The sequence below is a fragment of the Pleurodeles waltl genome, chromosome 1_2 (assembly GCF_031143425.1).
Source record: "Pleurodeles waltl isolate 20211129_DDA chromosome 1_2, aPleWal1.hap1.20221129, whole genome shotgun sequence".
NCBI classification, from domain to species: Eukaryota; Metazoa; Chordata; class Amphibia; order Caudata; family Salamandridae; genus Pleurodeles; species Pleurodeles waltl.
This window is the reverse complement of record NC_090437.1, coordinates 456,146,801-456,173,176: the sequence shown is the minus strand read 5'-3', so window position 1 is coordinate 456,173,176 and position 26,376 is coordinate 456,146,801.

The window sequence follows — 26,376 nt, the reverse complement described above, 5'->3', positions numbered from 1 at the left end:
ACCACTCCCTGCCCTGAAAAAATACCGAAACTAAAGGTTTCGTTTTTTTTTTAAGTGCAGCTCGTTTTCCTGTAAGGAAAACGGGCTACACTTAAAAAAAAAAAAACTGCTTTATTGATCAAGCAGTCACGAACATGGAGGTCTGCTGACGACAGCAGGCCTCCATGTTAGCGAGTGCCTATACTCGCTATGGGGCCGCAATTTGCGACCCACCTCATGAATATTCATGAGGTGGGTCATTGCGACACCATAGCGAGTCGCAGTCGGTGTCTGAGACACCGTACTGCATAGCAATTTGCGACTTGCAAATTGCGAGTCGCAGGGACTCGCAATTTGCAAGTCGCAAATTGCCGTTTTGCTACATCTGGACCTATGTGAGTGACAGCCACAGAACCACCTTACCTGCACTTTCATCCAACAAGAGTCAACAGCTTTGCATGAAATATCAACCCAATTGGAGTTCTTTCTGCCTCCTTGGGTAAATGTCCAGTAGGTATTCTACACAACAGCTGGAGCCCAAGGACATGTTTTCAGTGGCCTTGTATTAGTTTTGGCAACATTATTGGTCCTGTTGCCTGTTTCTCTAGAATTCTATGATAACATGAATTGTCCTATAGAGAGGCCAACAAGACAACAAGGCGTTAATCTCCACCAAACCAGGGTCCATATGAAGTAAGTGCTTCTTAGTTTTGTGGAGATGTCCTCATATTCCTCGGCATCACACCGCACCATCAAAACTGGCAGGAAACACACTGGGGGGGCTCTTTGGGAACTTGTACATCTTCCTGGCATAAGGAGGAAGACCTTTGAATACCACCAAGGTGGACAGTGTGGGGCCAAGTGGGCGCAGCTTCCAGGTGGTTTACACATTTGCATATTTGTAGCAATTTAAGGGTAGAACCATGTACTGTAGGGAAGGGGGAGCCACGTGGCCACCATCCCTGGGCCGATTTTGGCGATAAGGACCCATCCCTTGGGGTTCCCACTATTCAATGTGAAGAGGGGCCCATGGCCCCTCTCCTGGCCAATTTCAGCCCTGAGGACCCCATCCTTCAGGCCTACCACTATTCAATGAGGAAAGGAGGCCATGCCGGCCCCTCTCCCCAGGCCAATTTTGTCCCTAGCGACCCTATCAGCTGGGGCCCTGCTATGTCCCCTGGGTGCCCTGTGCACTAAGTGTGCACAAAGGGGCCCGCAGGGGGAGCCTCAAGGACTCTGTAGTCCCCGCTAACTCCCCACCTCCTACAGGAACCAGCATCGCTTTTTCACACAGGGAGCTGCCAAACATGCAGCTCCCTGTGTGCAACAGCAATTGTTTCATCTCTTGCCCTGCACGCATCTCTGCATATGACCCGCCCTTCATTAGAGCTAATTACCCTGGGCAGGTGGTGGAGCCAGGGGCTGAGGGGGCCACATGAGCCCCCGCACAAATTCTATTTTTAGCCTGTTGGACTTTTTCCTTATGCAGGGTCATCCCCAGTCTGTTTGCCTCCTGCATCCTTTTTTTTCTGACCCATTGCTGTTGGCTCTAGGACTCTGAGCACTTTATCACTGCTGACCAGTGCTAAAGTGCAGGTGCTCTCCCAACTAAAGTTGGTATGATTGGCTTATACCTAATTGTCATATTTAATTTACCTATAAATCCCTTGTACAGTGGTATCTCCATTCCCAGGGCCTGTAAATTAAGTACTACTAGTGGGCCTACAGCGCTGCTTGCGCCACCCACTGAAGTAGACTTTCAAACCTGTCTAAGACCTGCTAGCCTGTCTAAGGCCTGTGTGCACAGTTTTCTGCCACAGGGACCTGGCATCCAAATTTACTTGCAGGCCCAGAACTCCCCTTTTACTACATGTAGGTCACCCCTGAGGTAGGCCCTAGCTAGCCCTATGGGCAGGGTGCCTATATGTAGAAGGCAGGACATGTGCCAGGTTGTGTGGCCTGTCCTGGTAGTGACAAACAGCCTAACTTGGTGTCTCACTGATGTGAGTGCTGCCTTCTCATAGGATTGCATTAGAAATGCCCTGTCTTATGTGTAAGGGGTATTGTCTAATTTATGAGGGGTAGCGTAGGTATGTTTGGTATGGTTGTGATGGTAATAATAAATGCTGCTTACTGGTGTGGATGTATTTTTTATTACTATTACAGAAATGTCACTTCTAGGAAGTCTGCATTGCTCTGTGTTTATGACTCTGGTGTTTTGCAGCTTCACTCCAATCCACATCAGGGCAGAGTGACAGTTGGGGCTTTGTGCATACTTTTCAGACAGCCTGTACACAGGGAGGGTGGAGGTGTCACAGAGGTGCATACTGAATAGTCTTCCTGGGCTGAGAGAGGGGAGAGGCAGGGCACGCCTACATTTGTGAAGGCCGTGCCCTGGCCTCACACAATAGGGTTGTTTACCCCCAACTGATGATTGGAGCCTGTGCTGGAGGAGAGAGGGGGCACTCCCGGAACCAGTTGTAACTGGTTGGAGCCTCCTCTCCCCAACCATTGTAAAACACAGTAAGGACTGAGTATAAGTACAGGGGGGGTTTTCCCACAATTTGGAGACTCATTTTGGAACTGGACACAAAAGGGTGGAAGGACTCACCAGGAACCGCCATGGACTGCTGCTATGCTGAAATGTGACCTGTTTGGTCACTGTAAGGACTTGCCACCTGCCTGAATCCTATGTGTGCTGGCATGTTGCTGGGCCCCTTCACCTGTGGGGGCATTTCCTGGAATTCTGCTCCCCAGGGGCAGGGTGCTGTGGCCCTTGACCCCTGCATCCATCTATAGCACGAGGAGTGCTTCAAGATTTCTCAAAACTAAGCGCTTTGGAGAGAGCTGTATATCCTCGAGGCTCAGCGCTTGATGAGGGAAAGCGCTGCCTCTGTGGTTGTCCTAGTGCTGGAAAAGCGCTTTTAATGCTGTGAGAAATTCACTGCCGCAACCAGGGGATTGCGCTTGGTAAAGCTTGTGTTTTCGGGAAATCACCATCTCAACCCAGGCTGCTGTTGCTTAGCGCCACAGTGGCGCTGTTCCATATGCCCACGGGCGTCACTAAAATACTGCAAAGGAGCAAGCGCATTCCTCCCGTGCCCCCAGGGCAAAGCACGCTCTGAGGAGCGCCCCCGGGGCACAAGTAGGTACCTACTTGGGTGCCTGCCTTCAACTGCAGCCCAGAAGCCGGGCGGGGGGAAGGAAACCTTATCGGAGGCTCCCCCGCCCCACCGGGCCCCCGTTTGCCCTCTCTGTCGGGCAGGGGGAAAGGAAGCCTCACAGGAGGCTACCCCTGCCCCAAGGAAATCCTGGGCCTGCCATAGGAGACTGTGGGCCGGGCGGAGCCCTAGCCGGAGGCCCCCGTGCCACAAGTCTCACTTCGTGGCCCCTTGTGGGCCAGTGTCATTGTGGTGTTCCCCACCCCTGTGTGAAAGGTCCGGGGGAGGGGCTCTTAGTGATTGCGGGCCCCAGGAGGCGCCCAGTACAAATCGGAGGGGGTGCGTGGCGCCCCCCTCCTTCCTGACTACTTTGCTGACTTTGCCCCCCCCCTTTGTGATGGTCAGTGGAGGCCCGCCAGGAGTTCAGAGGGGGTGCGTGCCACCCCCCTCTAACCCAGAGGTTTTTTTAGGAGGCCCCCACGTTGCACAGAAGAGCGCCGGGGGGCCCTCCTTTGTTCTTTGGGCACTGGAGGTGCCTTCATCTTATATAGGTACTTCCTAAGGAACAATATATATGGCCTAAGTTCTTCTTAGAGACTTTAAAGATGTATAAGTTGCCTACCTGTGTTATGATGTTTCCATAAGCATATGCAAATGTTCCTTTTATAGGCATAACATGCTGATATATTTTTCTGACTTGACATGCATTTTATAATGTTCCTAATATGGGCGTTTATGATATTCTTATGACAAGTGCTTTAGTGAAATAACGTGTTTCCATACTTATGCTGCAGAATACTGAGTAACCTGTGTGTTATATGTGACTGCTGCTAGTTTGTTGAGAAACTAATGCGTAACGTTCTGACAACTGCTATGGTAGCAGGATACTACTGATATGTGATGTTTGGTCTAATAATTGCGTTGTGTACAATAGAGTATATGTTCATATAACTTGGTGTTGTGTTTCCTTTGTGGTGGGGATAGTGCGTCACATGTGTTGTGTGTGTTGTGCAAATGCTTTACACATTGCCTCTGGGTTAGGCGTGACTGCTCGCGCTAAGCTACGAAGAGAGTGAGCAGGGGTTATCTTGGACGTGTAACTCCCTTGCCCTGATTAGAGTGGGTGGGTTCAAGACTGCCCTTTTCTTTTTACATTTCGGCAAACTACACAGATGTGTATCCGTGTTTTTTTTAAGATAAAAAAAAATATATATTTTTTGCCCTGGGGTGGTGTGTGAGGGGCCCAGAGACAAAGGCTAGGGACTCAGGGTGACCCTACCCTGGCCCCTAAACTTTTTAAAAAACTTTTTGGGTGGGATTCAGCTGAAGTTGAGTTCCAACATGGCTGCCAGCACATCCTTGTTGAATGTTGCCAGCCAGAAAATATCAGCATGGGACAGTTGAATTTGCAGAGGATCTGCATCTCTTGATATCTATATTATTTGCCCTTCAATATTTCCAAAACTGCTGAATAGAATAAAGCATCTGTTTTTTCCATGCAAATGGGATCAACAAAATGTTTGCAGTGCTAAAATAACCATCTTCCCAGCTTTCACGCAGACTTGAATCAGAAAACCAAAATTTTCAACACAGTTTTGGAATTTTACTAGGACATACTCCATTTTTTACTATTTTTGTGCTTTCAGCCTCCTTTCAGTTACTGACAGATTTGCGTGTGAAACCAGTGGTAGATCCCAGATAGCTCAACATTTAGGAAAAGTAGATACAATTCTGAATTCAGCAAGGGGTCATTTGTGTAGATCTTTCAAGGTTTTCCTATAGAAAGTAACAGTTGAAAAAAAAAGAATTTGAAATTGGGTTGAAAAACACCAGCCATTTCTGTCTATGTTTTCTTCTGTAACTTTTTCCAGCTATGGTAGATTTTTGAATGCAATATACTGTTACGCCTGCTGGACCCTTCTGGTTGTGGGAATATATGGGCTTGTAGATTCATCAAGAACCCAAGGTACCCAGAGCCAATAAATGAGCTGCTCCTTGCAATGGGTTTTCATTGCATTCCGGGTATACAGCAATTCATTTGGTAAAAAATAAAGAGTGAAAAATAGGTATCAAGGAAAGCTATATATTTCCAAAATAGGCACAAGATATGGAATTTAGAAACAGTGGTTATTTGCACATCTCTGAATTTGGGGGTACCCATACTAGCATGTGAATTACAGGGCATTTCTCAAAATTACTTCTTTCTTTCACACTGTCTGTCATTTGGAAAGCACTAATGTAGAGAAAGACAATTGATAATAACACTTGTTCTTACATTCTGTTTTCCTCCAAGTCTCCCAATAAAAATGGTACCTCACTTGTGTGGGTACGCCTATTGCCCAGGACAGGAAATGCCCCAAAACACTCCGTGGAATCATCACATTTTTCCAAAGAAAACGGACACATTTTGTGAAAAGTGCCTAGCTGTAGATTTTGGGCTCTAGCTCAGCCGGCACATAGGGAAACCCAGAAAACCTATACATTTTTCAAAATGAGACACCTAGGGGAATCAATAATGGTTGATTTGTGGGGCTCTCACCAGGTTCTGTAACCCAGAATCCTTTGCAAACCTCAAAATTTGTCTAAAAACACATTTTCCTCACGTTTCAATGATGCAAAATTATGGAATCTGAGGGGAGCCACAAACTTACTTCCACCAAGTCTCCCGATAAAAATGGTACCTCACTTGTGTGGGTAGGCCTAGTGTCCGTGACAGGAAATGCCTCAAAACACTACATGGACACATCGCATTTGTCCAATGTAAACGGACACATTTTTTGCAAAGTCCATGACAGGGAAGGTTCCAAAACATATTGTAGCGATAATAATAACTAAGGTGATTCTACTAATTAGTTTTGGTATCTGGAACCATTTAGGGAAACTTATCAAACCCAGACACCTCTGAAAATTAGAGGGAATTCCAGGGAGGTAATGATTGTGAGGAGTTCCCAAAGTTTCTTTCCCCAGAATGTCCTGCAAATGTAAACTGTTGAATAAAAGCACTATTTTTCCTTGCATTTCTGTGACATAAACTGCAAGAAAATGCATGGATTCACAATTGGCTTACCACCCAGCGTTCCCCAACTTTTCCCAATAAAAATGCTACCCCACTGGTGTTCCTGGGTTTTGTGCCCATGAGAGGAATGGATCACACAACGATCAATGGTAGCCCTTCCAGGAGGGCTACTGTTGACCCTGGTGTGATCCACTCCTGACGCAAGCAGGTAGCATTTTTATTGGGGAAAGACTGATTGGTAGGAATTTTGTGGATCATTGCATATTCCTGTAGTTTGCACTACAGAAATGGAAGGAACAACAGAGTTTTCATTCAAGGTCTCACTTTGAAGGGTATTCTGGGTAAGACAACTTTGGGGAATCCCCTCAAACAGCCAAGCCATCCTGGAATAAGTAAAAGCAACCTCTGACACGTGTTTCGCTTGTGTCTGGACAAAGCTAAATATCTGTGAAGAGCTATAATGATAGCGAAACACATGTCAGGGGTTGCTTTTACTTTTACTCATTCCATGTTGGCTTGGATGGCATTTTACCAGTCCAAAGCTGTAATACTTTGCTTGGAGTGGTATATAGCTTTTGTCATGTTACAGCTCTGCAAGGATGGCACTGTGTTAATCATATGCTTAAAGATTTTGCTGTGCAAATGGCAAAAGACTTTGGTGGTCATTATGGACATGGCGGTCTGGACCGCCATGCCGGCAGTGGCGGTCATTACCGCCAACGGCATGGCGGTCCAGACCACCATATTCTGAACGCAGTAGTGAACTGTCTGCAAAGCAGCCAGTTCACTACCACCCACCGCCAGGGCAGATTCGACCACCGGGCCCATTTGGCCAGGCAGTGGAGGCCGGACAGGCGGTAGGATTATGATCCCATTTCCACCAGGGATTCCTTGGCGGAAAGCATACGAGTGACAGGAATAATCATTCATCTCACCTGATTGTGACATGCCAGGCTTCTCCCCCCTTTCCACTATCCTTACTCACCCCCAAGCCCCTAGAACAGCCCCCACCCCCGAACCCTGAAAACCAACACCCCAACCCTCCATCCCTAAAACCCTATGCAGGTCCCCCCACACTGACCCTCACCATCCCCCATCCCCAACCCCTACTGACAGGTCCCCCCAAAGCCCAAATTCACCCATTCACTTATATGCACATGTACATGCGCATACATGCACTCAGACACACATCCCCCCGACATGCACTCACACACTCACACACCCCTCCCCCCTTCCCTCTCAGACAGCACTTACCTCTTCCGTAGTGCTGCTCCGGAAGGCAATGGGCTCCCTGGATGCTACTCCACCTCCGTCACCGCCACGCCTATAACTGCTTCATTATAGGCATGGCAGTGTATGCAGTGACGTGGCAGTGAGGGCAGAGCAGCATCCACCCCCACCACGACCGCCATCAATGGCGGTGAGGCTCCATGTGTCATTATTTGGTGGGATGGCGGTTGACCGCTGACACAGTTGGCGGAGGGGCATCCCCCCAAAAAAATAATGACCCCCTTTGTTCCTATCTAGTTCAGTGTAGATAGCACTGTGCAGATCATATGCTTAAAAACTTTGCAAGATAAATCAACATTTGAGGTGAGCAAATCTAGAGTGTCACTGGTGTTTATTGGAGCTGCTCTCCCCCCAAACTTGGGAACTACCCAGAGTTCTTGCTTCTTTTTTGCATAATTTATGCATCCTTTTAACCCTCAAAGGGGTTTGTCTTATACTGGGTGCTCCCTTGTGTTTGGACAGAGCTAAACCTCTCTGAAGAACTGTAATGATAGTGAAATACATGCCAGAGGTTGCTTTTACTCATAACAGATTAGCTTGGATAGTATTTTATCCATCCAAAGCTGTAATAATGTGCCTGGAGTGGTAAATGGTTTTTGTTATTTTACAGCTTGGTGAGTATGACACTGTGTTAACCCTATACCTAAAGATTTTGTTTTGCTGTACAAATGGCAAAATACTTTGTTCCTATCTAGCTCAGCATAGATAGCACTGTGCTGATCCTATCCTTAAAACTTTGTTAGATAAACAAACATTTGAGGTAAGCAAATCTAGTGTTTTTGGTGTTTATTGGGGCTGCTCTTCACCTAAACTTGGGAACTACCCAGAGTTCTCTCTTCTTTTTTGCATAATGTACGTGTCACTCTAACCCTGAAAGGGTTTTCTTTTGATTTATACTGGGTGCTCCCTTTTGTCTGAAGAAAGCTAAACCTCTCTGTAAAGCTATAATGACAGCACAGGTATGTGATCAATACTTCTACTGCAGATCTTTCAGGGAGTTTACCAATGATGTTATCAAAGATGTAATGAGTACCTTAGGGCTTGAGTTATAGTTACTTTAGGTAACTCTAACTATAATTGGTGAATTTTTATATAGTTTCATAAATTTAAAATGTGAGCCTAACTATAACGTCCCTGTAACCTTTGGGGTTTTAAGTGAATATCTATGTTTTTTAAATTCTATTTTGTAACTAAAACGTCCCTCTAACCTGTTTTTTTCAGTGAATTTCTATGTTTTTATTAACATACAGTAATTTACATTATGATACGTTAACTCAGCCTTCGACTGTGCATGGAGGTGGTTGGCCACAGGGCAGGCCTTGAGGCCAACCCCCTATAATCACCCAACCTTGCACCATGCATGGCCTTCGTCTGTGCACAGCTGAGGTTTCCAGCCAGACCTAGCCTGCAGCTGGACCCTGCGGCCAACCCCCCAACCACTCAAACCCATGCTGTGCATGCCAATGTGCAGCGGAAGTTGCCCGTGGCCTCTCTGGATGTTAAAACAGGTGTGAGAGGGTGTATCATGGGGAGAGAGTGGCTGCTAGAATGTGTCTGGGTGTGAGAGTGCATATATGTGTTTTATTGAGTGTGTCAGTGTGTGCGTGGTCTCTGAGTGTGTGCATGAGGCTGTCGGGGGTCTGTGAGAGGTGTGTGAGAGTCTGAGTGGGTCTGTGAGTGGGTGCGTAACTGTCTGAGTGCGTCTGTGAGTAGGTGCATGAGGGTCTGATTGGGGCTATGTCTGTGTGCACAAGGGAGTAAGTGGGTCTGTGAGTGGATGCGTAAGGGTCTGAGTGCATGTGTAAGTGGGAGAAAAAGATTGAAAGAGAGAGAAAGAGAGCAAGATATAGAGACAAAAAAAGTTTTTTTTAGAGTTTGATGTATGACCTACTTAGAATGAGATATTTGTATACAATTAAAAAAAATGGAAATTGAATTTTTACAAATTAAAATAATCTGTAATTTAAAAAAAAAAAAAGAGGGAAGCAAGTCCAGCTGGAGTCTAACTCTGATTGCTCAGTGTGAAGGTAAAGCAACCTTCAAATTGAGCTTTTGGTTTTATTTAAAAAAATATATCTTAGCCCTTTATGGGCTATCGTGGGCTGCAGGGGAGCTCTCAAGGACTCCCCTGCAGTCTCTCAATATTTATTTATTTATTTGTATTAATATTTTATGAAAATTCCCTTACGGGGTACCTGACACTGCAGGGGAAGCCTTAAGGCTTACCTTGCAGTGGCATTGCTTCAGCAAAATATGAAACTGCTTGACAACATCTCTGTGCAGAGGACAAAGATGAAAGCTTCAGATATTGATTTACAGGTCCTGCAGTCAAACCCCAAAGTGTTTGCTGTGGCTTGGCTGCAACCTTTGGTTTTATGAGTGAATTTTAAGCTCTTTTTTACTCTATTTCCTAGCTGTAACATCCCAACATCCCTGTAACCTTTGATTTTTTCAATGAACATATATATATATATATATATATGTGTGTCTAAATTACCACATATATATATATATATATATATCTCACCATCCAAAGGTCCACCTCATGGCGTGCAGATTTCACGGATGCACACGTGAGGAAAGGACCATTCCTCCACAATCTCCAACACCAATAATTACCAAACAATTGATTCTTACTACCACCACCCAAGTGCCCAACATCCCATAGATATGGTTAGCATGGTAACATCTATCCCACAGATACTATTCATTTATCTGTAAATTATTATTAATTAGTCTTGGTTTTAGAGATATTTCCGTAGGTAATCATTCAACTTCCTTTTAGATGTTTATAGCAACAGAAAAGTTTAGTGAATTTTGTATTATGTTTTACTTGTCACAAGTTTTTGTAGGGGACTACGTGTCCCAGTATGCACTTGGGTGGTGATAGTAGGATGAACTATAAATGAAGATTCATGGGAAGGTTTTCTTTGTAAAACTGTGATCAAGACCGAGAGGTTGAAACGCGTTGGTGGTGTCTTTTTATACTATTTTTTAATAAAAGCAATAAAACTCTCCTGGAGTGCAAACGAATCAATTGTTTGGCAATTGTTGGTGTTGGAGATATATATATATATATATATATATATATATATATATATATATATATATATACATAGGGAGAGACAGTGTCTTTCTCTCCATATGTATATGTAAAGAGATCACTTTCATATTTGTGTGTGGTTTCCCTTTCCCTGGGGGCCGATTGCAGCCCCCTGGGAAACCACACATGCAATGACAAAAGATTTTTTTATATATATATATATATATATATATATATATATATATATATATGTGTGTGTGTGTTAGAAATGGGGACTCTAGTTGCCAGAGGTATGCACCCTTGCCCAAGTAGGGACCACAATCCTAGTCAAGGTAAGGCACAACACAATCCAAATGATCCTGTGCCCACTCTCTGGTAGCTTAGCACTGCGCTGAGCAGTCAGGCTTAACTTCGAAGGCAATGTGCAAACTATTTATCCAATAACTTAAACAATAACACAGTGAGGACACCACAAAAATACACTACACAGGTTTAGCAAAATAGAGAATATTTATCTGAATAAAATACTTGTGAAATAATGAAAATCCAGTGTACGCAAGCAAAGTTATGAATTTTTAAAGATTAAGGGCCAGATGTATCAAAGGGTTTTTCCCATTCTGTGTCTATGGGAAATCGCTTTAGTACATATGGCCCTTAATCCCACTAAAGTGCTTAGAAACACAATAACTCCAACTGGGGGTATCACAGCATCATTGAGGAAGTCATTCTCAATAATCTGACACCACAGGCACCGGTGATGGAGTCACACAGACCCCCAGGTGCAGTACCTTACCGCATCTGGGGAAATAAGGTGTTGGTTCCGCACTGCAAGGCAGGTGGAGGCAAGGCATTGGTTATGTCTGGTTGCAGGGGGAGTTGGTGCACATCGGTGGTAATGCGTCAATTCCTTGCAGTGTCGCGATGACTCTGCGTGACATCAGCGGTATCGTGGCAATGTCAGACTTGCGTTACAGGCCACGGTCATTGCCTGCAGCTATGTCCATGGCACAGAAGCAGGTTGCAGCATCGTTGATGTTGTTGCTGAAGTCCTTTTAGGTGTCACTGAGGTCAGAAAACTAGATAAAAGCCAGTAGAAGAAGTCTTTGCTGTCCCTGAGACTTCAGAACAGGAGGCAAGCTCAATCCAAGCCCTTGGAGAGCACTTTGGGGAAGGCAGAGTCCTTCCAGCACAGTCAGGGCCAGCAGGCAGCAGGGCAACAAGCAGGGCAGCAGTCCTTCTCAGCAACGTAGTCCAGATAAGTCCTTTGGGCAGCCAGGCAGGTCTTCTGACACAATTTAGGAGCAGATCCAGAGGTGTCTGATTTGATGGGTCAGAGACCCAGTTTATATATCCAAAAATGCAGTTGAAGTGGGGGAGACTTCAAAGAGTGGTTTTGAAGTGCCCAAGATCCCCTTTCAGCCCATTCCTGTCTGCCAGGATCGCCGTGGGGTGTTATCAGTCCTTTTTGTGAGGGCAGGCCACTGGCCTTTGAAATGTAAAGGAGAGCCCCTCCACCCTTCCTTCCCAAGGAGACCCATTCAGTATGCAGGTGAATGCAGATGTGACTAAGTGTCCTGTGTTTGTGGCTGTCTGGGTGGAATGCGCAAGGGGAGCTGTGACAAACGCGACCCAATCTATATAATTTATTCACTCTGGGACTCGTTTTAGGCCAATGAATCTTTTGACCCTGATTGAACATTAGAACATAACACGATGTCAACATGGGTTAACCTTAGCAGAGTATCATTAGCACGTTATTCAACAAAGCATTGATTCAGTCATTTGTCTATTTGCGTCCGTTTAGTGAACCCCTTAATTAACCTCGAATTAGCATTGGCATGTTGGGCTTCATGCAAAACAATCTGGTAACACCAATTTGGAAAACATCTAACTTTGGTCTCTGTCAAAAGAAGCAGTTGGTACCTAGAAAGGAAAGGCAAACAGACAATTACAAATTCATCATTATATAGTTACCCTCCGTAATGGGTCAGCATACAGAGTCAATCTTCGTCCTCAGGACATCAGTTGACATCAGTTGATTCGCCATCAGCCAGGAAACACAGCAAATATCAGCAAGACTGGGTAACTAGGGACACTTCCCTCATTAGGAGGAGAATTATAAAATGGGCAAGATAAGGGTGAGGATGGTTTGAAGAGTCAAACAGCAAACTCTTTAGGCAGAGTGACAAAGTCTCTGGGTAATATCAAGAATTCGCAATGGCATCTCCTAATGGCTCCTCGTGTCAAAGGTTTTTATCCCTTTTCTGTTGTACAGTCTCCTAATTTCTAATTGGGCAGATTTGGCACCCCACTATATCCATCCAATAATTCTCCAGTCGTGCCATCAAAATTGTCACCTCATAACAGTTCTCACGTAGTTTATTGGTTCTTGTGATTGACGTCTCCAGCGGGTAGAATGTCCGGTATGATTTCATACTCTCGTGGTCCTCTCGCACCCCCAGTCAGTGGTTCCATTGTCTATACCGGTTTAGGCGACCTTGTACCTGTAACGAGTCTACACTGTTGCATTCAGCAAGAATGTTTCCTTGAGCAAGTCGAATTTCATGGGAACGGATCTACTACGGTTACACTCATCTTCTAGCTTTGGAAAAGTACGAGTACTTGTCCTTCAGCAAGTCAGCACACTGCACGTTAGAAAAAAACATTTAATATGAAACCGAGCAGCTAGGCCTCGACTCATGCTAACTAAGGCCTAGTGAATTAATTTGCAAAACCTTAACATATAACTCATTTAATATTAGTGTAAAATCATTCATTAACGCATTGTCATTTCATTATTAGTCAATTTCATTAATCATCGTATACATTGGTGGCCACTCCCCGTGGGCACATTTCATGTGCACGTTTAGCAAAAAGTCCACATATGTAATAGATCCCACAGACCGCTGGATCCTGTCCATTTAACATGAATGTCCACTTACTCTGAAACAAAAACACATGTCTGCACTCACTCGTTCCCACAAATAAAGTATCATGATCAGATTTTGGCCTATATATACAAAGGGGGTCATTACAACATTGGCGGTAAAAGCTGCTTACCGCCGTGCAGAAGACCACCAACACACCGCCGCGGCTGGGGAATTCAGCGACAGCTATTATGACCCACATCTCGGAATCCGCCTAAATTCAGACACCCACACAAGTCCGCCACACCAAAGGTCAGTGATAAACTGGTGAAAACAAAACCTCCACCGTCACGCCAACAGAAATACACCCACACTATCACGACACACGAATCCACGCGGCGGTCTTTCAACCGCGGTATTCCCTTGGCGGTACACACCGCCGCGCTCAAAATACACACATTCTTACAAAACACAGCCACATTGGACAATTCAAAATACATACACCTGATACACATACACACACCACTCCCACACACCCAATACAATATAAAACACACACCCACATCACCCACAAACCCCTACTACCAAAAATAGAGAACGAAGCACACAGAGAGACACCACCAACAAGTACAACAGCATCCACAGGCACATAACACCATCACCCACCCAACTTCCACGCACCTCACACAACACACCACTACATATCACCACACTTATCATCACACACACCACCCTACACATCACCTACACCACCCCATGGCACGGCAAAGACACCCCAGGTTTTCGGAGGAGGAGCTCAGGGTCATGGTGGAGGAAATCGTACGGGTAGAGCCACAGCTATTTGGATCACAGGTGCAGCACACCTCAATTGCAAGGAAGATGGAGCTATGGCGAAGAATAGTGGACAGGGTCAACGCAGTGGGACAACACCCAAGAAATAGGGAGGACATCAGGAAAAGGTGGAACGACCTACGGGGGAAGGTGCGTTCCGTGGTCTCAAGACAACACCTGGCGGCTCAGCGGACTGGCGGCGGACACCCACAACTAACAACATGGGAGGAGCAGGTCTTGGCGATTCTGCATCCTGAGGGCCTCGCAGGAGTTGGTGGAGGAATGGACTCTGGTAAGTCAAATCTTAACTATTACATCCCCCACCCTACCTGCATGCTATCACATACCCCCACCCTCGCCCTCACCCCTATCACTCCAACTCCTCACAAATGTACCAATATCACAAACCATCCATCCCAACACCAAGCCCTGCATGCAACAACAAAGCATGGACACCCATCACTAAAGCATGCCCACTGCACATACCCATACACCCCCCTAAACCATCATCACACAAGCTCCCACACAGGAATGCCAGCACTGGGGTACACGGTCACCCACCCATTGCACACCAAGCCACACACAGATGCAATAATCATGCCTTTACACCCCTGCAGGACCACTGCCCATCGTCACCAGACAGGAGGGTCCAGAAATGTCCACTCCACCCACAGAAGAGGCCCACAGTGATGACAGCACCTCTGTCCAACTGGATCTAGATGACCAGCCCGGACCATCGGGGGCCTCGGGACAGTCGGTTCCCCTCACACAGGCACAGGCCACCACAGAACTTACCCCCTCTGGAAACACCAGCACAGCACCCACCCAGCGGGCCCATACCTCCGTCCCCAGGACACGTCAATCAGCTGTGTGTCCACCACTACAGGGAACCCAGGATAACCCACCACCCCAACAACAACAGGGACCTGGGGGCAGTAGCAGTGGGCACACGGTCCAGGGGACGGAGGCCCAGGAACACAGGGGAACTGGGAGGGCTGCTGTGCGACAGGGGGCGGACAGGCCAAGGGAACCCACTCTCCACAAGGCCCTCTCCTCCATCATGGGAGCATAGCACCACTCCCAGGAGACGATGGCAACGGTACTGGCCAAGTTTCAGGAGACCCAGCGCATGCAGGAGGAACAGTATATGGGCTTCAGGGAGGAACTCAGAACAATCAGCTCCACCCTGGGCACCATCGTAGGGGTGCTGAAGGAAGTACTTAACACCAGGAGGGACACTGTGGCACTCCAAGGGGCCCCTGACACTAGCATGGACGATGAACTGCCCACCACCTCCGCCGGCGCTAGTGGACAGGACGCCCCGCCACAGGACCACCACACCAGCACCCCAGCCCCTGTAGAGGGAGAACCACCCCGCAAACGATCCCTGAGATCCAGGAACAAGACAGAGCATGATGCCAAGACCCCCGCCAAGAAATGAGACCACCCTGATTGTCATCCCACTGTCCCACTTTGTCACCCTGTCCATAATGAAACTGCCCCAGCTCCACTTCCTATGCCCATATGGGCAATGCACCTGTGAGACTAATAGACTGGACTCTGCCATGGACATTCCTCCACCATCACCCCTCACCATTTAACTTCCCCCTCCATTATTTTGCATTTAAATAAACACACCTAAAGCACAAAATGATCTGGAGTCTGTCTGTGATTTTGAAATAGAGTATTTGCAATTACAGTGACAAAATGTTCTTGAAAATGTAATGTCAACATACCTATGTCACACAGCTCTAGTCCATGAGGAATCTAAGCAGATGACACACATTGGGACCCACATCTGTGAAACCGTAAGGGAAAGTGACAACTCAGTGACCATACACTGGGTGAAAACGACAGACAGTAGAGAGGTAGTAGTGTAAAAGTACATGTAGTAGGCAGGAATGTATTTGCACCTGTGTTTCACTGGAAATATTGCTGGATCACTGAGTCCCTGTTCTGCATGTCTTCTTCCTCTGCTTCATCCTCATCACTGTCCACAGATACCACAACTGCCACAACACCGCCATCTGGACCATTCTCCTGCAGAAAAGGCACCTGTCGTCGCAAAGCCAAGTTGTGAAGCATACAGCAGGCCACGATGATCTGGCACACCTTCTTTGGTGAGTAGAATAGGTATCCACCTGTTATGTGGAGGCACCTGAACCTGGCCGCTCGATCACTCTCCTAGTTCGCCCATGGGCCTCATTGTAGTGTTCCTCTGCCCTGGGATTCCTCACTGGGGTCAGTAGCCATGACAGGTTGGGGTACCCAGAGTCACCTGCAAATGGCGAGGGACTACTGTTAGCCACACACTAACCTGTAGGGATAACCACAGACAACCATTCCCACTGTCTTGCTTCCATGGGCTCACCTAATAGCCACACACGGTGCCTCTGGAGTTGACCCATCACATAAGGGATGCTGCTATTCCGCAGGATGTAGGCATCATGCACTGAGCCAGGGAACATGGCATTCACATGGGAGATGAACTGGTCGGCCAAACATACCATCTGTACATTCATGGAATGATAACTCTTCCGGTTTCTGTACACCTGTTCACTCCTGTAGGGGGGGACCAAAGCCACATGTGTCCCATCAATGGCACCTATGATGTTGGGGATATGTCCAAGGGCATAGAAGTCACCTTTCACTGTAGGCAAATCCTCCACCTGAGGGAAAACGATGTAGCTCCGCATGTGTTTCAGCAGGGCAGACAACACTCTGGACAATACGTTGGAAAACATAGGCTGTGACATCCCTGATGCCATGGCCACAGTTGTTTGAAAAGACCCACTTGCAAGGAAATGGAGCACTGATAGCACCTGCACTTGAGGGGGTATTCCTGTGGGATGGCGGATTCCTGACATCAGGTCTGGCTCCAGCTGGGTACAGAGTTCCTGGATTGTGGCACGGTCAAACCTGTAGGTGATTATCAAATGTCTTTCCTCCATTGTCGACAGGTCCACCAGCGGTCGGTACACCGGAGGATTCCGCCATCTTCTCACATATCCCAGCGGACGGTGCCTATGAAGGACAACTGCGACCACAGAGTCAAACAGCTCAGAGGTACGTACACACAGTTTACCCAGAACACCAATCATACACAATAGGTGGCCTGTATGTGCGTTGAGACTAAGCCTAGGTATGTGTGACGCAGTTGGAAATTAGGTCATGTGGGCCCCTGAAATGCCGGGTGCCTGACCTGTAAAGTGGGACAATGGGATGTGAGGTAACTGCGCTGGCGTTGTACACCGTTGCGGTACGCGGTCAGAGACCGCGGCGCAATGCTGCATTGGTTAACATTGGACCCTATGGGTCCCAGGAGCTAATGACAATGTACGCCGGCGGTGATGGTACGCACCGCCGCGGACGTGGCTGCCGCGGATGTGACCGCCATTTTCTATCTGTTCAATCACTCAATACCTGATCTTCGACAGGAGAGGACTTACACTGCAAGTGCTGCTGTGACCTCGGTCTGGAAGAGACAATGGCTTGTGCGCCTGGGGAAAGGGCCCCTGCCTTCACATCGGAGGAATTGGAGAAGCTCGTTGATGGGGTCCTCCCCCAGTACACGCTACTCTACGGTCCTCCAGACAAACAGGTAAGTGCACTGGGAGCATGTTGTATGGGCTATGCCTGTGTGGAGAGGGCTGGATGTAAGAAGGAAGGGGGCAGAGTTCTGCGTGCATGAAAGACGGTGGGTGCATGTGCCACATGGCAAGGGTAGGGATGGGGGCCACTCACTTTGACGGTGCAGTTGGTAATGACTTCTCTTCTTCCCCTGTACATTTCATGTAGGTCAGCGACCACCAGAAGAAAGATATTTGGCGTGCCATCGCCAAGGACGTCCGGACCCTGGGGGTCTACCACAGACGGAGCACCCACTGCCGGAAAAGATGGGAGGACATTCGCCGCTGAAGCAAGAAGACGGCGGAGGCTCAGCTGGGGATGGCCTCCCAACGTGGGAGGGGTGCCCGTCGAACCATGACCCCACTGATGTTCAGGATCCTGGCGGTGGCCTACCCGGAGTTGGATATGTGCTTGAGGGCATCACAGCAGACACAAGGGGGTGAGTACACTCTCATTCAGCTGACTTTGTGCGCAGTGGAATTGTCTGGGTGGGGGAGGAGGGCTGTGGGTTTCCCTAGGCCAGGGCGAGCTCCGTAGGCTAGGCCCCTCTGTAAGGCATGGCCCTGTGGCCCCCCACCCCACCTCTGTAGAGTGCCAAGTACAGCTATTCATGCCCCTGTGTCATCTATGTGTGCAGATGTCGTCCATAGCCTTTTAGGCCATTTCCCAGGAATTGCACTGTAGAGCCCAAGAGCGCGGCGTAGTGCAGGGGGCTTCTGTGTCTGTCTTGTCCGCCAACGGTAGCGGTAATCCATGCACTCAACATGTCTTTATTCTGTTCCCCCCCCATTTTTGTGGTTTCCCTGTTCTTGTGTGCATTAGCATCATCAGGCGGAGCAGCAGTGGCACCGGAGCACGAGGGAGCTGCTTCCCACATGGCCATGGAGGGCCACACTACGGACTCAGAATTCACCAGTGGGACGGAGGGCAAGGGGAGTTCCACGGCGGGGACAGGAGCTGACACCAGCGACATGGACTCGTCCTCTGATGGAAGCTCCCTTGTGGTGGCGGCAACATCTGTGCCCCCCACATCTACAGGTACAGACGCCACCCCCCCTACCAGCACCGCCCTCCCAGCAGCCCCTCAGCCTTCGCCCCATGCCCGCTCACCCAGGAGGGTGGGCATCAACTTCGCCCCAGGCACCTCAGGCCCTGCCCCAGTCACCCCTGCTGCTCTCAGTGAGGAGGCCATTGACCTCCTCAGGTCACTCACTGTTGGGCAGTCTACCATTTTGAAAGCCATCCAGGGTGTAGAAAGGCAGTTGCAATAAACAAATGCATTCCTGGAGGGCATTCATTCTGGTCAGGCGGCCCTTCACCGAGCCTTTCAAACTCTGGCCTCAGCACTGATGGCAGCCATTGTCCCTGTGTCTAGCGTCCCCCCTCCAACTTCCTCCACCCAGACCCAATCCCCTGTACCTCTGCCTATCCCAAGCACACCATCAGACCAGCCTGCACACACCTCACCACACAAGGGAAGCTCAGGCAAACATAAGCACCACACATCCCACAGGCACTCACGCAAGAATCAGACACATGCAGACAATCCAACATCCATTGCCGCCACTGTGTCCCCCTCCTCGTCGTCTCCCTCCCAGTCTCGTCTACACACACACCTGCAAGAACTACGTCCCTCACCAGCACACCCACCAGCACACCCCGCTCACGTGCAGTCACCACCCCCACTACCATTCACACGTCCCCTGTGTCCTCTCCCAGTGTGTCTGTGACACCCCCCCCCAAGATACACAAATGCAGGCACACACCGACCCAACAGCCATCCACCTCACTACAGCCTCCAGCGCATGCACCTGCACCCAAAGTCACCAAACCTACACCTCCTACTACCACCACCTCTTCCTCCACTCCCAACCCCCTCCAGCTACCCGTCCCAGTGTGTCCCAAAAACTTTTCCTGTCCAGCCTTGACCTCTTTCCCACACCTCCCCCACCCTGTCCATCTCATAGGTCCCGAACTAGCACCTCAGCCACAACATCTCCGGGACCAGTGGTGCCTGTAGTCACAGGTATGTGGAGTGCACCGGCCACCAGGACAGCCAGTGTGGCACGGAGCCACAGCACAGCCAGTCCCCCCCCTGTGAAGTATCAGCAGTTGGCCAGTGCCCGGCGGGAGAGGGGGAAGACTCCAGCCACCAAAGCCGCTCCCAGGGGTCCCGGTGGGAGTGTGGACTCAGCTGTGACACCTCCCAAGGTGGGGAAGGGCCACAAGAAACCCGGCAAGTCTGGGAAGAGCAGCACGGCGGACAAGACCGCCATCATCCCTGCTGCCCAGGAGGCCACCGCCAGCCCTAACCCAGCTGCCCAGGAGGGCCCGCCAGCCCCATCCCCGCTGCCCAGGAGGCCACCGCCAGCCCCAGCCGAGCTGCCCAGGAGGCCACCGCCAGCCCCAGCCCAGCTGCCCAGCTGCCCAGGAGGGCCCCGCCAGCCCCAGCCCAGCTGCCCAGGAGGGCCCGCCAGCCCCAGCCCAGCTGCCCAGGAGGGCCTCGCCAGCCCAGCCCAGCTGCCCAGGAGGGCCCCGCCAGCCCCATCCCAGCTGCCCAGGAGGGCCCCGCCAGCCCCAGCCCAGTTGCCCAGGAGTGCCCTGCCAGCCCCAGCCCAGCTGCCCATTAGGGCCCCGCCAGCCCCATCCCAGCTGGGCCATGAAGGACCGCCAACTCAAGCACCGCTGGGCCATGAAGGACCGCCAACTCAAGCACCACTGAACAGGACACCGCCAACTCAAGCACCGCTGAACAGGGCACTGCCAACTCAAGCACCGCTGAACAGGGCACCGCCAAATCAAGCACCGCTGAACAGGGCACTGCCAACTCAAGCACTGCTGAACAGGGCACCGCCAACTTAAGCACCGCTAGCCCATGAGCGGCAGGGGCACTGACGCAACTGGGACCGTCACGGGGTGAGTGATGCACTCTGGGCACCAGTCCCCCTCCAGAACCAGTGGAGACATACATCCACTACCTCTGTCCTTCAAAGGATGAAGCACTCTGGGCACCAGTCCCCCTCCAGAACCAGTGGAGAGATCCATGCACTACCTCTCTCCTTCACAGGATGAAGCACTCTGGGCACCAGTCCCCCTCCAGAACCAGTGGAGACATGCATCGACTACCTCTGTCCTTCACAGGATGAAGCACTCTGGGCACCAGTCCCCCTCCAGAACTAGTGGAGACATGCATCCACTACCTCTGTCCTTCACAGGATGAAGCACTCTGGGCACCAGTCCCCCTCCAGAACCACTTGAGAGACTGTGGCTTTGCACTCACCAGGATAATGTAGTGGGCAAACCACCCACTGGAGACACTTGAGAGACTGTGGCTTTGCACTCCCCAGGATAATGCAGTGGGCAAACCACCCACTTGAGAGACTTGAGAGACTGTGGCTTTGCACTCCCCAGGATAATGCAGTGGGCAAACCACCCACTGGAGAGACTTGAGAGACTGTGGCTTTGCACTCCCCAGGATTGAACAGTGGGCAAACCACCAACTGGAGAGACTTGAGGGACTGTGGCTTTGCACTCCCCAGGATAATGCAGTGGTCAACCCACCCACTGGAGACACTTGAGAGACTGTGGCTTTGCACTCCCCAGGATTGAACAGTGGGCCCAGCGGTCCACGGACTATAAATGGTGCAATACCTGGACTACTATTCTTGGTGTATATTTTGTTAATAGTGTATATATGTATATTTTTGCGTACTGGATTTTAATAGATTACAATGGTTACACTCATTTCCTTTTGTCTTTGCATTCTTCTGGGGTGTTGAGGGGTGTAACTATAATGTATAGATATGTATTAGTGTGTGTGTTGTAGTGGGTGAGGGTGGGGGTGTTGCGTGTGTGTGTCCCTGTTTTTTGCCTCCCCCCTCCCTTGTGTCGTAGGTGCAGTACTCACTGTGGTCTTCGCTGCCGGCGTTCATGCTCCTGGTACAGGAGCAGGAAGACTATCGCAGGTAGGATTTGGAGTTCCGGGTCCATGGTGTCCTCGTTCCTCGTGGAGTGTGTAGAGGTGAGTGTTTTTCCTTCGAAATTCCTGTTTCCGCTGTGTTTTTATCCACGGTGAATCCGCCCCGGAAAAGGTGGAGGATTGGCCTGTCATAATAGTGTGGGCGGTACATTGAACCAGTGGAGAGATCCATGCACTACCTCTCTCCTTCACAGGATGAAGCACTCTGGGCACCAGTCCCCCTCCAGAACCAGTGGAGACATGCATCGACTACCTCTGTCCTTCACAGGATGAAGCACTCTGGGCACCAGTCCCCCTCCAGAACTAGTGGAGACATGCATCCACTACCTCTGTCCTTCACAGGATGAAGCACTCTGGGAACCAGTCCCCCTCCAGAACCAGTGGAGACTGTTATCCACTTGAGAGACTGTGGCTTTGCACTCCCCAGGATAATGTAGTGGGCAAACCACCCACTGGAGACACTTGAGAGACTGTGGCTTTGCACTCCCCAGGATAGAACAGTGGGCAAACCACCCACTGGAGAGACTTGAGAGACTGTGGCTTTGCACTCCCCAGGATTGAACAGTGGGCAAACCACCCACTGGAGAGACTTGAGAGACTGTGGCTTTGCACTCCTCAGGATTGAACAGTGGGCATTGAGCCCCCTTGTGGATCTGGTGTTGTGCACTCATCCGGCTGAGGTGCCCCATCTTCCCTTCCCCCTGAGGGGCCTGTTGTATTTCTATCTGATGCCCCTGCAGTGTTCTCTCTGTTTTGATCTGGTATCGAGTGTGTGCCTCGCCCATGCATTTTGGGCCCAGCGGTCCACGGACTATAAATGGTGCAATACCTGGACTACTATTCTTGGTGTTTATTTTGTTAATAGTGTATATATGTATATTTTTGCGTACTGGATTTTAATAGATTACAATGGTTACACTCATTTCCTTTTGTCTTTGCATTCTTCTGGGGTGTTGGGGGGTGTAACTATAATGTATAGATATGTATTAGTGTGTGTGTTGTAGTGGGTGAGGGTGGGGGTGTTGCGTGTGTGTGTCCCTGTTTTTTGCCTCCCCCCTCCCTTGTGTCGTAGGTGCAGTACTCACCGTGGTCTTCGCTGCCGGCGTTCATGCTCCTGGTACAGGAGCAGGAACACTATTGCAGGTAGGATTTGGAGTTCCTGGTCCATGGTGTCCTCGTTCCTCGTGGAGTGGGTAGAGGTGAGTGTTTTTCCTTCGAAATTCCTGTTTCCGCCGTGTTTTTATCAACGGTGAATCCGCCCCGGAAAAGGTGGAGGATTGGCCTGTCATAATAGTGTGGGCGGTACATTGTCTTCCGCCTGTCTGTTGGCGGTGACCGCTGCGCTGTTTGTTTGTACCGCCGTGGCGGTCGGAGTGTTAGAGTGGCTGTCTTTGTTGGCGGTTTCCGCCACGGTCGTAATTGCAAGTTTTTTCCGCCGGCCTGTTGGCGGTCTTACCGCCGCTTTAACCCCGTCCGCCAGGGTTGTAATGACCACCAAAGCATTCCTACATGTAATGCATCTATAGCTAATTTGCCCTGCGTCTTAATTGCACTATAACCATAATCATTTGCAAACGTTTGTTTTTCTATTCCCTTTTCTAGCCTTTCCTTTAACACTTTTCATCTATCATCAGTGTGATCTAAGAAGCTTTTCTCTACAGGCATTAGTAAGCAGGTTAGATTATTGCGGTTCGCATAAGCTGCCCCAAATGTCAGTGTCGGCTCAAAGAAACCCCTAACTATTTTTATGTTATGTTCCTTAGCTATTTTATTTAAAAACTCCATTACAGGCACAAAGGAAAACACTACATATAAATTAGAATAGAAGTATTGAATATTTTCTTGATCATAGAATCTTGTTAATAGCAAACTACAGCTTATTCCGTAGGTAAGCGGTAAACTATGATAAGTAACCCCTTCTTGTACTGATGAAGGAATCTTCGTGCACACATAGCAATTTTTTGCATCCATTGTGTCAACATACTCATTCAACAAGCAATAGAAGACATTAGTAGATAGTTCCCTTTTCGAATTAGTTCCCTCATGCAAATATTTAGTATCCTGCTCAAACCTTTCCCATGGTGTTAGTGTCGCAGTTTCAGAAGTTGAAGCATTGTTAATCGCACTCTTATCCACCAATGGCATTCCCACAATCACACCTATAGTTATTATTCCACACACAATACCCAAAATAACACTTAACCAACCACGCATTCTACCCCTATTATTATTATTTCTAATGTTACTCATGATCTGTAAAGAATCAGAGAGCAGAATAATATAAAGCAAACAATCAACTTGAGGAAGATTTTGAAGCTCCTTTTTTTTTTTCTTGTGCAAAGTCTCTCTCTTGGCAAGTATTTACAGCGTTTCACTCACTCTCAGGACCCTTTGTCAAATCAGGTTAGCAGCTTGTCATAATCGGTTTTTCAGAGTCAATTCAGGTTAACAGTGTCACATCTGGTAATTTATTAGTCTCTTTTCTCAGGTTTCTCTCTCCCTATTTAATTTTAACTTAACACAGTCTCTTTCTATGGTTGAATTCAGGTGCCGTAGTATTGACCTGGAATTTCTCGATCAAAACAGAATGGCAAGAATTCTTGTTGCCACTCAGCTGATGTTGCATACGCCCATTCAGGACCTGCGTACCTCCTGTTTGCAACTCTTTCTTTTCAATTTGCGATCACCCTGTAACTCTCCTTCACTGAGACCTTATTTCCTGGTTGTGTCGACTTCTTCCTCTATTGTTTCATTAGGGATCACTTTCTCCTTTGCAGCTTGTGGCTCTGGCCAGTTGTCTCAAGTGTTTTCCTACCGCTCAGCCTCTCAGGATGTTGAACAGTGCCCTCCTCTTGTGCTATGGTGTTTTCTCTTGATGGATCTGCAAGCGGCTCAGGAGGAGTCAGAACACTTTGACCTCCTTCTGCCTCACCTCCTTTGCCTTTAGGGTCTGTTAGGGGTTCAACTTCAAACCTGTATCAGTCTGCTTCTGGGAAACCTCTCTCTGGGTCGGTTCTCCTGATGCCTCAGTTGAGATAGGCTCACTGTCTCCTATGGATTTTGTTTGCTGTTTGAGTGATTAAGATGTCCTCAACGGGCTGTCCTTCAGTCTCAGTTCCCCTTTGATTACTATCGGGCCCTGAGACTTCCTTCTCTGCAGCTGTTGTTTTGGACAATTCAAGTTCCTCATCAGTTGAACACGTCACCTTCTTTGTGTGACTGGCATGGATCCAATTTGGAAGTCCTGCACATTTCACAGCAGTAGTAGTTGTCAGTATTACTTGATGTGGCCCCTTCCAACGTGGCTCCAAACACAACTTCCTCACGTGTTTCTTGACAAGAACCCAATCACCGGCTTTCAGGGTGTGACCTGGATCACTTATCGGTGGCAATGTGGTAGCTTCCACCTGGTGAGAGAAAGTGCGGACCATGTCAGCCAGACCCTTGCGGTAGTCCAACACCATATCATCCGTGATATTCACAAGAACATTTGCAGGCACTGCGGGCAATCTCATAGCTCGCCCCATAAGAATCTCATGAGGAGACAGTCCTGTTTTCTTCTCGGGTGTGTTTCTCATTGACATCAGCACTAAGGGCAATGCATCTGGCCATTTCAAATTTGTAGCTGCGCACATCTTTGCCATTCTCGACTTCAAGGTACCATTCATCTGCTCCACTAATGCTTCAGGGCGGTAGCTACAGTGCAACTTCTGTTCAATGTTCAATGCAGCACACAAGAGCTTATTCACCTCATTGTTGAAGTGACTTCCCCTATCTGATTCTAAAGAGATCGGAAGCCCGAAACGTGGTATCAATTCTCTAAGCAGCAGCTTCGCTACTGTGAGACTGTCATTCCTACGTGTAGGGTAAGCTTCAATCCAGTGACTGAAAATGCACACCAACACGTACCTCAAACCTCCACACACAGGCATCTCAATAAAATCCATCTGCATTCAGCTAAATGGACCTCCTGCTTTCCAATGTGGCTCAAATTCACCACGGTCCCTTTTCCCGCATTCATCTGCTGACAGATGATGCACCTGTGAAAAATAACTTCTGCAGCTTGTCTGAATTTTGGATTGAACCAATCGACTTTGAACAACCTGATCATTGCGTCTCTTCCAACATGTGCTTGACCATGGTAAAACCTCGCAAACTGTGACAAAAGGCTATTTGGCAAAACCATTTTCCCCTCCCCTGAAACCCATAAATCATCAGATCTCTGTATGTATTGCATTTTGAGCCAAGAGCATTTCTCTTCCTTGCTGGCACGTCCCTGCAATGATTTTAACTCATCTAGTGTGCCAACCACCCTTAATGCATAACTTGAGCAGGTTTCATTTTCAGTTTCGGGTAACAAGTCCCATTGATCTTGAAACGATATACAGTTCAATGCACAAAACCTTGCGACTTGATCTGCATATCCATTTCCCATTGACACAAAGTCTTGTGATTTAACATGAGCATTGCATTTCACCACGGCAATTTCAAGAGGTAACTGAATTGCGTGCAACAATTCCTTTATTCTTTCACCATTTTTCACTGGAGAACCAGAAGAGGTCAGGAAACCCCTCTGTGAC